This window comes from Larus michahellis, chromosome 2 (assembly GCF_964199755.1).
Source record: "Larus michahellis chromosome 2, bLarMic1.1, whole genome shotgun sequence".
Classification (NCBI taxonomy): Eukaryota; Metazoa; Chordata; class Aves; order Charadriiformes; family Laridae; genus Larus; species Larus michahellis.
In genome coordinates this window covers 73,344,400-73,358,641 of record NC_133897.1, presented here as the reverse complement: position 1 = coordinate 73,358,641, position 14,242 = coordinate 73,344,400, and the positions used below count along the sequence as shown (strand labels likewise).

The 14,242-nt window shown below is 40.6% G+C and overlaps 1 protein-coding gene across 1 annotated transcript in view; it reads right to left on the bottom strand.

Annotated features, from left to right (window-relative positions):
- CAP2 (cyclase associated actin cytoskeleton regulatory protein 2) overlaps positions 1-958 on the bottom strand; it is a 69,913-nt gene extending 68,955 nt beyond the window's left edge. Inside the window, exon 1 of the mRNA XM_074575885.1 lies at positions 338-958. The gene's annotated coding sequence lies outside the window, so the exon portion shown is untranslated. The remainder of the gene's footprint in view (positions 1-337) is intronic.
- Between the last annotated feature and the right edge of the window lie 13,284 nt (positions 959-14,242).

Genomic DNA, 14,242 nt, shown 5'->3' with positions numbered 1-14,242 from the left:
GCTGACCGGGCTGCGGGCCCTCAGCGCGGCCGCGCCCGCGGGGCCCTGACCCACATAGCGCCCGCGGCTCTGCCCGCTCAACGGACAGACGCCGCCGCCCCGCAGCCCCCGGCCCGACACCGCAGACGTCCCCTCATCGCTGTGACCTCCCCACGCTCCCCCCCGCCTTCCCCAAGATGTCCCCTCCAGGCCCCCGCCGGCAGCAGCGCACCCACAGCCCCGGCCGCGCCGCGCCGGGCCGGGCCCGCCCCAGCCCGCCCGGGGCCCGGGGGGGTGGTGGGGGGTCGGGCCGCTCCCCGCATCCCGCCCCTCCCGCCGCTGCCTGCTCTTGAGTTACCTGTTTTGATGACCCGTGTAGCCTCTTTATTTTTATTTTTTTTTTTTTCCCCTCCTCTCGGCAATGAAAATCCGTGGCCGGTCACTCGCTCCCCCCCTCCCTCGGCTCGCCGCTGCTCTCTCTCCTCCTCCTCCTCCTCCTCCTCCTCTTCCTTCTTCTCCTCCTCCTCAGCGGGAGCCGGTGTCAGTCAGTCAGTCAGTCCGTCAGTCACATCAGCTGCCCGGGCAGGCAGGCAGAGAAATGCCCAGCGGCTTCCGGGAGTGCCAAATAAAGACAAGTCCAGAAAAAGAGAAAGGGAGAACGGTGGCAGAGATGGAGAAAGAAAGCAAAAAGTGGGTGGAGTGTGAAAATGGGGAGAGAGAGAGGGAGAGGGAGAGGTGTCTCTCGGCGGTGGCGGTGCGGCGGCTCGGAGCCTGTGAGGAAATGGCAATGGTGGAGCATCACGGAGGAGCAGGGGAGACCCGAGGCACCCAGGGTAAGGGGCACCCACGGCCACAGGCGTGGTGGCCCCGCGTGCCCATCATCGGGCACAGCTCGGGTGAGCAGGAGGTGAGCCCCCCCACGCCACGCTGGGAAAGGAGAGCGGGGTCGGTGTGGAAACCGGCAGATCCCTCTCGCGGCAGGGGAGGCTGAGGGCAGCCTCACCTACACCCAAAATAGTTAATTGTCTACTCCGACATGGACTAATCTGTACCAGCGCAACCCTTGCCATAGCTGGGCCTGCAGTGAGGTTGTTGCCTTCCTTATGTACGGCCACAAAATCAGGACTTCTCCCAGGAGGTAAACCTTTTTGCCCGGGCCTCCTTTGCCAGGCTCTGTGGGCTTCACACCAGTCCATGCTCCTGGCCAAACGGGAGCACGCCTAATTGCACGCTTTGCAATTACACGGTGCCCGTCACCACGTGGTCTCAAGGGGCATCTGGTCATCCACCTGAAGTCTGCTTCACCTACAAGTAGCAGATGAGCTGGCTCTCTGCACAGAAGTCTCGGGAGAAGGCCATGAATTCACAGCCTTTAAAGGCACAGTTTGCTCTTGAATGGAAAAATAATTCATTAGTTAGTGATAATAAAAAAGACCACATATATTTTTCAAGTCAATCTTGTGGTTATGCAAAAATCAGTAGCACTTCTCCCTACCAAATACATAGCTTATTTTAGAAGACTTTGAGTTTCATGTCTCATGGTTTGACAACAACATTATAAAATCTGGAGCGCAAGAATTTGTTTTAATTGTGCAGCAGTTAAATGGGGTCTGAGGAAAATCTTATTTTAACAAGGATGCCATAGTTAACAGCAGCTCACAGACCTCACATGCCTAAAGACAGCATTAAGTAAAAAGCAAGCTGACTGCAAGGATCGGTCTGGGATCGAAACTCACTAGTGCAGGCAATGTAATTGGCATCAGAAATTGTAAAAAAATAGTGCCACAGCCTACTGTATGCAGTGAAATGAACTACTTCTCCTTGGCATGTATAAACAGCCAGATGAAAGCAACAGAACAGCACAGGTTTTAAACCAGAGGGTCTTGCCAGACCTTCCAAAAGCGTAAAAGGCAGCATGGAATTGAAGACCTGATTGCAAAAATGCATAGAACACAGAAACTACTTAAGAGAAGTGAGAAAAAAGCCCAGATCTCTTTCTGGAAAGAAAAGCCCAAAAGATTAAGGAACTGTGAAATTACTACATTTAGACTAAAGAGGATGGTCCATATTCATACAGTTCGGAGAGAAAAAAAAAATCCCAACACCTCTGCAGTGTCAGTGTGGTAAGTGGAAAGTTTAGGATGATAAATGCAATTGAATTTCTGTAGAATGTCAATTTAATTTGAGAAAAATGCAACACAGGTAATTTACAAAAAGTTTTACAAGCTCGTACTGTAAGAGCACTGTCAAGCACCCCACATCATCCTTTTACATCATAGGTAATGCAGAAAAGAGGGGAAATCCACTGGGCGTTTCCTTTCCATGGAAAGCCTTATGAGACCACCAAACTGGCAGATGCCCTACATGTCTAAACCAAGTTCCCTATAACACAGCTTCGCTCCCGACTTCTAGTGCTTTCTTCACAAAACAAACGAGTTCTTTTTTTCTCTTCCCCAGGAGAATGTTGGCAAACTTAAAAGGGTAAGACTAAGGTAAAGGGAACAACAAGAAGTAATAAATTCAGTAAGAAGGGGGAAAAGGGAGATTCAGTAATTGTAAAGTGACCTCATAATAAAGAGAAAATCCAGTGGCAAGCAAAGATGTAAGATGTGGCACTTGGAAACATTAGAGAAGAGAGCCTTGCAGTTTCTATATAAATAAACGTGATCTTAAAAGGCAGTACTATAAACAACTTAGTAGTTATTAACTCAGGCCAAGCAACAGCCCCCTAAAGAGAAGAAAGGAATGAGAGACGTGCAAATTTTGGACTTTGCAAAATGTTGTATGTGCAAAAATATCGACTAGATAATATGCTATTGTTTCATCCCAGAGCATAGTGTATGGTGTTTAATATAACTTTATAATTTTTTTTTTTCATTTTACTTTTTGACTTTGCTGAGGCAGACAATCTGTGCCAAGGCTGGCATGTTTTATTCCCTTTTATAGAAGAATGTATTTCTAAAGTTGTGCAGGGATCCCAAAGTACGTCAGAGGCTGTAGAGATAGGCTATCAAAATCTCTATAGATTGACAGCATTGTAACCTACTTAGAAGAAAATACTCTGGTGCGTCTTTTATTTGCATACGTGTTTTTTCACGGTAGAAAACTGTTGAAAATGTTAATGCTTACCTTCCCAGTATTTGTTGAAAATGGACTTTCAATGTATATGATTGTAAAATTTCCATGTTGATTTAAGTTGCATCTCAATGATTCATAGATGAGTTTGGAGAAAACCACAAATATTGTTGCTCATTTTCTTGATTTCATTAATTCTATTTTTGCTGGGACAATGCAGAAAATATTAATATGAATTAAAATTGCACAAGCACTTATTGATGTGAAAATAAATTGGAATATCATGTGAAAATCTTGGTAGTGGGACTTGCTAGATCTGCTTAAATAATATTGGAGTTTGTTCAGGACATGTCAAGATGCCTTTTCCTTACCAAATCTGCTGTTTAGTCTACGGAATTTGAACAACAGCATATAGCTAATTAACTAAATGGATCTGTGAAGAGCACTTTGTGGGTGTCTTGTACAGATCAAGTGTCAAGACACGCAGGAGGAAAAAAAGGGAAGATTCTGCCAAAGAAATGGACTGCTTCCCCTCTTTCAAACTAGTGTGAAATAAGGCCGAATCTATCATCCTTCAATCTGACCACCTGTAAAATAAGATTAAGGCAGATTCAAATTACATTTAGTTTCACAGATGTCACTCTACTGCTTTTTTATCTCTTCTCTGTATTCTCTTATATGCAGTAAGCTCTGGGGGTGTGGACTCTCATTTCATAATTGTACATTAATTAGTTGTATGCTTCTCTTTAGGCATGGCAACATAAAAAGTTAAATAATATGCACGTGCTTATCATTAAGTATGTGAGTAATGGCATCCCTGTGTAGCAGAGCACTTAGGCATTCCAGTTGTATTTAAGCAGCTCGTTGCATAGGGGTGGAATTACTCACTTGTTTATAATTCAGTATATGTTTAAGGGCTTTGCTGAATCCAAGGGGAAAATGTCCTGATCTCACAAATACTAGTCTTTGGACTGCTTTTATTAATGGTAGTTTTGCAGTTTAATTCAGTTCTGGTGGAGCTGTTCTTTTGGGAAAGCTACTCAGTGAATATTGTAGGCTTGGGCCTCAGTTCTGCTAAGTATTTACATTGCCTTATCTATTTATTATCATGAGATACAGGCTTCTGTTGTATTTTTGCTAAAAATCCTGTTTTATGCAGTACTGAGTTTTGATACAGATTTTGAATGAAGTTTCATGGTTTTCATTTAATTACGGGCAGAAATTTCCAAGGAACTTTTTGTGAGGATAATGTCACTGAGAATCAAAGGAAGGACAGCGAAATTTTCAAGTGTGTGAGTGTCATGTTATCATGTCACCTTGAACTACTCTTTTGCTATACGTGAAACCAATGGAAGCAATAGTCAAAAGGAATGACAGTGTCTTACTCATTGGCCAACGTTAGTGTTTCTGTTCTAGAAGTGTTAGCGTTTCTGTTTCAGCTTCTTAGTTCTGTTTTGGTCTTTCTTCCAGTCTAGGCTGCAGGCGATCCATGAAGGGACTAGCAGTGTCCTCAAGTTATAGGTCGGTGCAACTAAACAAGTTGAGGTACTGCTTCCAGCTCAGTGGTTGCATATACAGTCCTGCTTTGACAGAGTTTCAGGATAGCTTTACCGTGATGCTGGGCTACCGTTCCAGCCCCAGATGTGAGCTGTGAAGCATTTTAGTAGGATAATTGCAGCTGGTTAAATATCTATGCTCTTGACCTTGTCATTGTCAGTGCTCTATAATCCAGCTGTGTCTGAGGAAAGTGCAAGCATACCCAAATACTGCTGAAAGTCAAAAGCTACTAAAAATGTTTTGTGGTCTTCTTCATGCCACAGCTTCTTTGACTCATTCAAAATGTCCCCGCATCTGTAGGAGCTACAGTCACCTTCAGAATGCACGAATGGGTCAGGCATGAAAGTCTGGTAGTTTAATCTGTGTTTTCTTGTGGCTGCAGTTTTCTTTTACTAGATGACATTCTTTTCATTGTTGTCTGCTGCTATGTTTCTTTCATCACCGTGTATATGATGGCATCAATGTCATGATCAGAGCTTGTTGAGACTCACCGTGTCTACATCATCAGTAAAATGCATCAGTCCTCTTCATGTACTGTTCTACTAATGCTTAAAACCTCTCGTCTAGTGTTCAGGAAGAACCATTTCTGCGTACTGGTGAGGAGGTTCTGCCATGGCTTATTTTTTTTCCCAGTAAATCCAGATTGCAAATATATTTTTTTAGCCCCTAGAGGTAGAAAGCATAGAGCCAGCTCTAAACCTTTTCCTGGGATGACTTACTAATGATTCCCTGAGATCAATGTTCTTGTTGCATAGGAAAACCCAGACAGCTGGTGCAGCTGAAGCACTGAAAAATCCAGACACACAGAAAATACCGTTTTTTTTCTTCTAAAAAGCAGGGGATATTCAAGATTCTTTTTGTTGCTATTTCTGAGATTTTGGGGAATAATCAAGTAATGAATTCAAGGTTTACTATACAACCCACTGGGCTAGAAACTTAATTTTTAGTTGAAATAATTACACAGTCACCCAATTCTAGGAAATTATGTTTTAAGGAACACACCAAATATTGTGCAAAATTTGTGGCAAAATCACATTAATTGATAACTCGGTGTCATAAATTTTTACAGAGAGAACACTTTGTAGGGTATAGTGAAATAGCAATGTGGACAGTGTATTCTGACAGTTATATATTTAGTGTTGTAGACTGTGCCCTTAGTCAGACAGTGTTTCATAAGTAGCATATAACCCCAACTGCAGTCATTGCAGGCTAAGTAAGCCAAAGAAACCCTCTTAGAGAACAGGATTCCCCTGTTCTTTCACATGAGTTAATTTGCTAGAGTGACATTTGCTGCCCACTTCTGCTGATGCTGTACCTAGCTGGTTTTGTCCATCTCCAAGCTCCTTTGCACTGGATGGGTGAGGGGAACGTCCCTGTTAGATCAGTCACTCAGGCAGAAAATAAAGACCTTTACCTCGCCGTATTCACTGTGCTTGGTCTCATCCTGTAAGGACCCATTTAGCTATTGACAGATACCTCCTGTAAATACACTTACTACCCTAATATAGAATAGAGGGGGAGAGACCACGAGTTTTGAATGTGAGTCTTTGAAATCTTTTACTTAGTTCTTGAAAGATACTGAGGTGATTTATGCTTTTCCGATACAGAACTGGAACGCCAGAGGTGACAACAGCGTGAATTTTCTTCTGCTCCTTCAAGCTCTCCCTCCGTCGAGGACTTGAAGAGTGAGGATATCTCAGTTTTATATCCTCCTGCGAAATGAGACTGCTGGCAAGGATCCCTAGGTACATTACATTACTTATGTTAATATGCAGTTTTGTCAGCCTAAATTATTATTTTACAAATGATGACTACCTAGATTAGGTACAAGGAGCTGATCAGGCAGAGCCGCACAGAGCGTAGCACAGTCATTTACTCTACCTTTCATATTCTTCACGGCAAATGGAGTTGCATCTTTTTATTTCGCAATATTCTGAGAGCTTTTTAAAACCAGCCCCCTTTTCTGAAATCTCTCCTCCTGAATCTCACCTTCTGTATATTTTTCCCCATACATCTGTGGCAGAAGGATTTCCTCTGTTGAGTAAAGAAAGGTTTGTTCTTTTATAAGAACCTTGTAAGTATAAAGACAAAAAAAGGTTTTAGGATAAATCAAGTACTGGAGTAGCCAGATTATCCTCCTGTCTTCCTATTTATTATTTTTTTACAAGAAGGGAAGGAGGAGAAAAGAAAAGGAACAAAACATATTTAAATTTAATGCCTAAAATGGATTAGAAGGAGCTATAAATATTTCACACTGATGGGGTGAAATTCTGGTTCCCCTCAAGTCAGTGAGTGTTTTGTCACTGACTAACAGGGTCAGCACTTCACAATACATTTCTGGATTAATGTTTCACTTGAATAAATGTAGACAAATGATTTAGGTATCAGAAATAATCTTTTTGTTTCAAAACTAGTCATTTATTTCATTCTTATTTTCTTGCTTTCCTGTATTTACACAGGCTCTGTACATACTGCACTGTATTTATAAAAGCTATCATTTTCTTTAGAAAAGAATATTGTTTGCTCTCCTGAATAATTCATCTTGGAGTTCTCTTTTAATCCCCCATCAAACGTGCCATTCTTGTATCTTCATAAAGGAAAAGAAAGGAAAACAACACTCCGAGGCTGATTTATGAATTAGACCATGAACATTAAAAATAGATGAAGTGTTGGTATAAATAAGAACTTCAGTTTAGATTCTGGTTCAGTTGTATCAGTACCTCTGAAACAACACTATTGGTTGTATACAAATTTCCACTAAGGTAACTGATTTATCACAGAGTATGAAAAAAGGAACATAAGAGAGAAATATGATGAAGATTTTATATTTAGCCTTGAGCTAGTATGGCTGACGATACATGTAGGATTTGAAAGAAAACAGAAATGCTTAGATTGCAATATAAATTCAACAGTAAATACAAGGCAATTTATAATATTTGTGAAACAACCAACTAATAGTTGATGAAAGAACAGTTTATTCAAATTCCTATATATGCTATTAGGTTAAAATATAAATATTTTAGATGGAAAGGAGAGAACCCAGAAGCACCTTCATAGAGAATCTGTGGCCCACAAGCACTTGTAAGGTCTTTCATTAGATTACTGTTATACATTTGATGTACGCGTTGGATTAGCGAGAGACCTTTCAGCATCCCAGTGAGGTTCATCTCCATCTTGTCCCTCTGATCTGTAGGAGGTCATCTGCCTCTACTGCCCAGCTGCTGAGCTGGGATATCTCCAAATAATTGTTGTAAGCAGCTCCAGCTCTTTTTCCCAGTATAAGATAGACTCAGGCATTGCAGCTCCTATAAAGTGTTGTTTCAAAGCTGTGTATCTTGTGTTGTTTATAAAATACTAAATGGTAATAACGAAAATAGTTGTATAGCACCATGAAGAATGTATTTACAAAGTCAAACCGGTGTTAAAAGCGCACATCTATGCCACAGCACACAAACGGTTGTTGCTTGTAGCTGAACTGACCAATCTTGAAATGTCAACCCCTTCCAGCCACCAGCTTCATTCAGCCCGTAATAATCAGGAAAACCTGTTTTGCTTACCTGTGGCTGGCTGCCCCAGCATGGTGGAGTGGTTTGTCTACGGCTTCTGTCATCTCCTGTGTACATACCTTAGTGATAAGCAAAGTTAGGGGTTACCTCGGGGGACCTCAGCGGTTGCATTTCATCAGCAGCAAGGAAGGAATTGTTGAGAGTTCTTTTGTATAGCACTTAATAAAAGGGAAATAAAATGTGTTAGAGGAACAATGGAGTGAAGTCTTGGGGGGAAACAAAAGAGAAGAGGGTCCCCACATTAACATTGTAGGAACCATAGGCTGACCTACATCATCGGTTCTGGTGAGCAACACATATAATCCCCTCTTTCCGAGTCATCTATCAGTATTTATAATGGTTCACCAGTGTTGATGTGATAATGTTTAAGAAGTTGAAATATCTCTGAAGCATAGCTTTCTCAGGAATCCTCATGGTATTCATAGCAGATCTTCCTTAATCCCTTTTTTTAGTGTTAATGAACAAATTTGGTAGAGAACCTGATGTGCCTCACATATGGGAGTTGTTTGAGGTTGATTTGTTCATTGGTTGTCCTGATTTTTGTGTGATACAGGTCCCTAGCCAAAAGATTGTATTGTCATTTACTGTTAAATTAATAACAGCAGAACAGAAGGGACTATTACTTGTTTGCTTTTACCAATTATTTTGATATTTGTTACTACCTTTTTCCTCTCCTGTTGTCATTGTGGATGTCACTTCTAGGACATTAATCACAACTTTTTCAATGTCCTCATTTTCTGAAATGGAAATATTCATATTCAGGAGTACAAACAAAACCTAGATTCAAAGTTATCATGTCACATTTCTGACTGTTGGCTGGATGCTAAGAAACAACAAGCATTAGAACAAATATTTTCATGTATGAGTGAAAACACACACATACATGTATTCATGTTTCCTAATACCGGCCAGGAAGAGGATGAAGAGCAAAGGCTCAGATCCTCAGAGGTGTTTACATCTCTTACGAAAATACATTTCAGTACAGGCAGTAAATAGAAGATGGGCAGTGCCAATATGCATCTGTATGTGTCCTGGGGCTGTTTTTAGCAATTGGAAGTTCATACAGGAGCCTTTCTGGGCAAAACACCTGCTGATTTTAGTCCAGCTTTGTTTGAGGGGGAGCCTCAGGTTTAAAGGTCTGTTTGTTCCAGGGTGATTGAAGTCAGCACAAGTTTAGCCATTGATTTGAAAGAGCAGGTGGCAATCCTTAGGGGTCCACTGCTCTTCCAGCTGAAGTCAACTGAGTCGTTAACTTTATTTAATAGGAGATAGCTGTGATTCAGCAAATAATTAGCAAAAATGTCCTTAAACCTTTGTACAGCTGAATCAGCTCACCTTTGAGGAAAGCTTGTCTCCTTCAGATGTTGGGGCTATTGACAGGAGCAGCAGCAGCAGCTGCTGTGTGGGTGGGTGTCTTGCCCGGCAACCTCATTCACTGACTCTGGATTTCACCTCCCACGCTCCACCTGCACGGGGCACGATTACTCAGTTTCTGTACAGCAGCAGTAGATTTTTCCCGGTGTTAATACTTGGTTGAAAAGCAATGGCAGTCTTTCTTTTTTTTTAAAGTCTTTGGATGTTATGAATGCACTCCCAGCCCCCCCCGTATGCAGTGTGCATGACCTTCAGAATAGCTGGAAAAGTGTGATTGCATTGATAAGTACACATGAATCAGGGTTATATTAGGACTGGTTTGTCATGTGTATGTATATGTATGTACACATATGAATGGTCTATATTGTAGAAGAAATTCCAGGACTAGTAGTCGTAATAGTTACGTCTCTGTTGTCACTATACACATTGAATTGGAGAGTGTGCCATTACAATATCTGATCAAGAACATAGAAATATCCCTTTTTCTCTCTTACTGTTTTTCTTTGCTAATGCTTTTTTAGTTTGTAGCTTTATTTAAAGAAAATAATCAGATTAGCTTTTCTTTAATTTTCTTTTATTTATGTGGTATATAGAATATATAATATAAAATGTGTAATAATTATATAATGTGTAGTAAATATTACATAAGATGTGGTATATATCATGTGTTATTTAATATACAACATATAATATACATAAATATCTATTAGAGAATCACAGAATTGTGATTGGAAGGGACCTCTTGAGATATCTAGTCCACCCCTCCAAAATTATTTTTCATTTCAGCAAGGGGGTCCTTTCATGCATTTTCTTCTGCCTTATTTAAACCATTTGTATGATGTACCCTGAAAAAATGAAACCAAAGATAAATACATAAAATATACAAAATAAATGCACTTTTTAGAAAATTTTAAATCATTTCATCCAAAAGAATGATCACAAAGTTCAGTGGCGTAAGCAGCTATCACTCCTTTGGAATTAATAATAATATGATTTATAACATCTACAACTCTGTATCGGAGTTGTTTTATGATTCTTTAAAATCATCACTCTAATTATGGTTTTTTTCTCTTTAAAAAACTGGTTTGATCATTACATGTGTGAGCCACACCCTGAAAAAAACGGAAGGCTTTGCACACCTGATTTAAGATTTAACCTAGTATCAGTGTTAAACCTGTTTCAGTCTGTCATTCTCTTGCTTAAAATGCAGTGGAACTCAAGGGTTTCTATTTGCTATTTTAGCAAATCAATTTTTTATAATCTGCTGTGGTTAGAACTTGATTCCTGCAGTCCAAGTTGTATAGTGCGCTTTTCTTCCACTAAAAATAATTGGGAAAAAAAATTCACTGACTTCTTTTGCTTTTAAGTGCATTGAATGTAACAAAAAGAGCCAGCTTGATAGAACTGTAAGCTAAACGCTCGTAATTGTGCTCAGAGCAGACAACAGACAATCAAACCTCCTCACATACACCCAGAAACCTTCAGCCTTTCACTTATGTGCCGCTGTTTTTATGTGATCTTGCTGAGGCTTTCAGCAATGGTCACAGTTGCTGATCACCAAGAGCTGGATTGGTACCCCCCCGATTGCTCCTATGCTTCTGAAAAGGTTTTGTGGGAAGGAAAAAAAAAAAGTCTTCTTAATTCATGTTGCTTTAGGCTATCATGATGCTTCAGTCTGAAAGATCCCTAGCTTTAGAGCTGCAGAATCCCTGGGAAGTTCAGGAACCTGACTCCGTGGTGACCTTTTCTGAAAAAAAAGGTCAGCATGCCACAGACAGACTTGCCAAGTCAACTGCTTTTCCCTCTAGACTAAAGCTTTGTGGTCTTATCCGCAGATCTGTTAGGAAACTTGGACAAGCTACTGCTTTTTGTTGTTTCAGGCACCATTTGTGTGTTGAATGGAGTTTCATACTAAGTGAGAGTGATTTCAGTACAATGGAAGTAAGCTTAGCATCCTGTGGCTCCTTCTATGTTGTCTCCAAATATTTACAATTTTAATGCAGATTTCCTAGGTTCATTCATAGGATTTGGTTCTGTGCAAATCTTTCTCTCCCATTTTCATGCTTTTTCTTCTTTTATTCTCCCAAAGTTGAGAGGGACAACTTATTTGGTACATCAGGGAATGATCTTCCAACGGTTTGAGTTAGCTTAGGATCAAAAAATAACCTTGTTACTGCCACCTCATTATTTCCTATGCCAAAGAGCTTTTAAGCATAGGGCTTTATTTCCTTTGTTTTAGGGGAGCATTTTTGGGGTACAAAATCTGGACAAGCCTTTACCAGTTATTTTAAACACAGTCATAGAAATGTTTTGACAGTCGGGAGTGGCTTGGGGTGGCAGTTTTGCTTTGTCAGTGGCTTGTAGTTTTAACTGAAGATTAAATTTGGGCCAGAGCAAATATGTGCTCTTCCCATCCTCTTCCTTCAAACTTCTCTTTGTGAGACAAATAGACATTAATACTGAAAAGACTACAGAAGCTGAAGATTTCATTGTATTAAACCTCTCTGGTATCATATTTTCCCCTACTTTCCTTTATCTCTGTTCATTTGCATCTTAGATTAGGGTACCTGTTTAGGGCAAGAACTGTGTTTTTGGGTAATATTAATCAGCTAGTGTATCTTTGGAGACAATTTTGTGAATTTTTCTGTTAATGTTTTAGAAGTAGAGTCTTACCTGTAACAGTTATTTTTACTTACTGAATGTTTCAGGTCAGATTCTCATTTCTTCTACATCTCCAGAACTATACTGAAAGCTGCAGGGATCTACTGATTTATAGCCACTGCATGTCTGACCTGGAGTTCGTGCAGTTATTTCACTGAAATATAATCTGAAAGTAGGAATGTGTATGCTGCTAATGACTTAAAACTTTATTACGTGACTACTGTAGCAAAAATATATGCCAATCAACAGTGGCTTCTATATTGAATATTGTCAGGTCATTGTCCAGTCATGCCCTGACAGACTCCCTAATAGACATGGAATTCAGACGCTGGACACAGATAGAACATTGGAAAGTGGGAGCTCTGAGGTTGCACTGACAGGGATTGGTGAGTCATGGGCTGATCCGAGTCAAAGATGTTACTCTTAATTTTTCATTAACCACATAGGAAGCCTCAACCAAGGTGCTTACAGCAGACTGAAGTATGAATATCTCAAATTCCTATGTGAGTCACGGACCAAATGCTGTGGATCAAAAGCTCAATGGCTTTGTAAGAATAAATTGCACTTGAGAGTCCCAGTCATACCTGTCACTGCTGCGGGTTCTGCGTTCTGGATAGGATAGCTCTGCAGTGTTGCAGCTTAGCACAAATCTATTCACCTACAGTTTGTTACGTGCTCTAAAGAATAACTTGTCACCAAACCTGCAAATCAGTAACTATATATGTAATGAACAAAGATAGATTGTTCTTGTCCATGGCAAAAAAAAGCAGGAGAATATACGTCAGTTGCCTGTTTAGTTGTTTTATGATTCAGTTGCCTCAACTGACTCAAATTGAGTTTTATGCTACATCTGGTTCTTCAGTTGCTTTATGATACTTTTCCCATTAAGTTCTATCTGTTTCAAAAGGGTGACAGAGCTGAATTTGTGGGACTCCTGTCCTTTGGTAGTATCAGAAGGGCATAGTGAGATATTTTGAGTCTGGCAGCACCACTGGCTGTTTTGGCTGGTGGCGTGCAGGATGAAATGGGATTGGCCGTTACCAGCTCCGTGCATGTGTTGTAGCAGCAAACATTTGGTTGTTTCTATGGGTTGTATGTGCTGACAGGACACTCGTGGTGCTGTCCGAAAAAGAGGAGGGAGACTAGTGGCGATGCATAACACGATGCTCAAATTTACACAATTGCTGTGTTTCGGTAATTGAGGGAATGTTGGATTTTACAGCATGATCCCTGATCAGCTGCAAAATTCTGGTGGAGCTTTATGAAGAACCAAAACTTTCTAGAAGACATTTTGCTCATATGCCACAACTTTGACACCTTTTCACAACTTCTTAAATACCCTGTCTTTCAAAATTGTGGATTTGCTATGACTACTCATTCATAAAAAGGCTGCTGTCTTCTGTTGTATGAAAGGAAGATGTTTAACAAATAGACATTCTGTATTGATCCACTGTCTTGGCCTGGTAAAAATGGCCATTAAAACCACAGTAATTCCAGCTCAAGTGTTTTGAAAGAACTTGTATAATCTGCTCCTCTATTTTTAATGTGAAAAAATGTCTGTATTTTTCTAGCAGTTTTTTTTTTTCAGAGAACCGCCACAACAGAATGTCACAAGACAAATTCAGTTGAAGGTGCACAAGGGTAAAACCTTGCCCACTGATACCGAGTTTGTTTGAAACTCCACTCCTGCGCACAGTCATCTGAGGCGTCTGGGTTTGCAGCTTTGCGCTACCACACCTGTGTTAGTTACCTGGCAAACACACCTTTTACATTCCACGCGTTGTCTGGCACTCGATCCACACGCAGATGCATGCACGTACATTCACACCGCAGTGAGCAAAAGTGATCAAACAGAACTGATGTACTGGGCAACAAAACACCATAGAAAGGTTGAGGAAAAGGCTGCCTAGAAAAGACTTTTAGACAACTGTGTTCATCTACGCGTGTGGAAGTGAAAACCGGCAACTTTGTCTCAACACTAAAAGAATTTATTGGTTAAAATAAGATAACCGATATGCAAAAAATACATG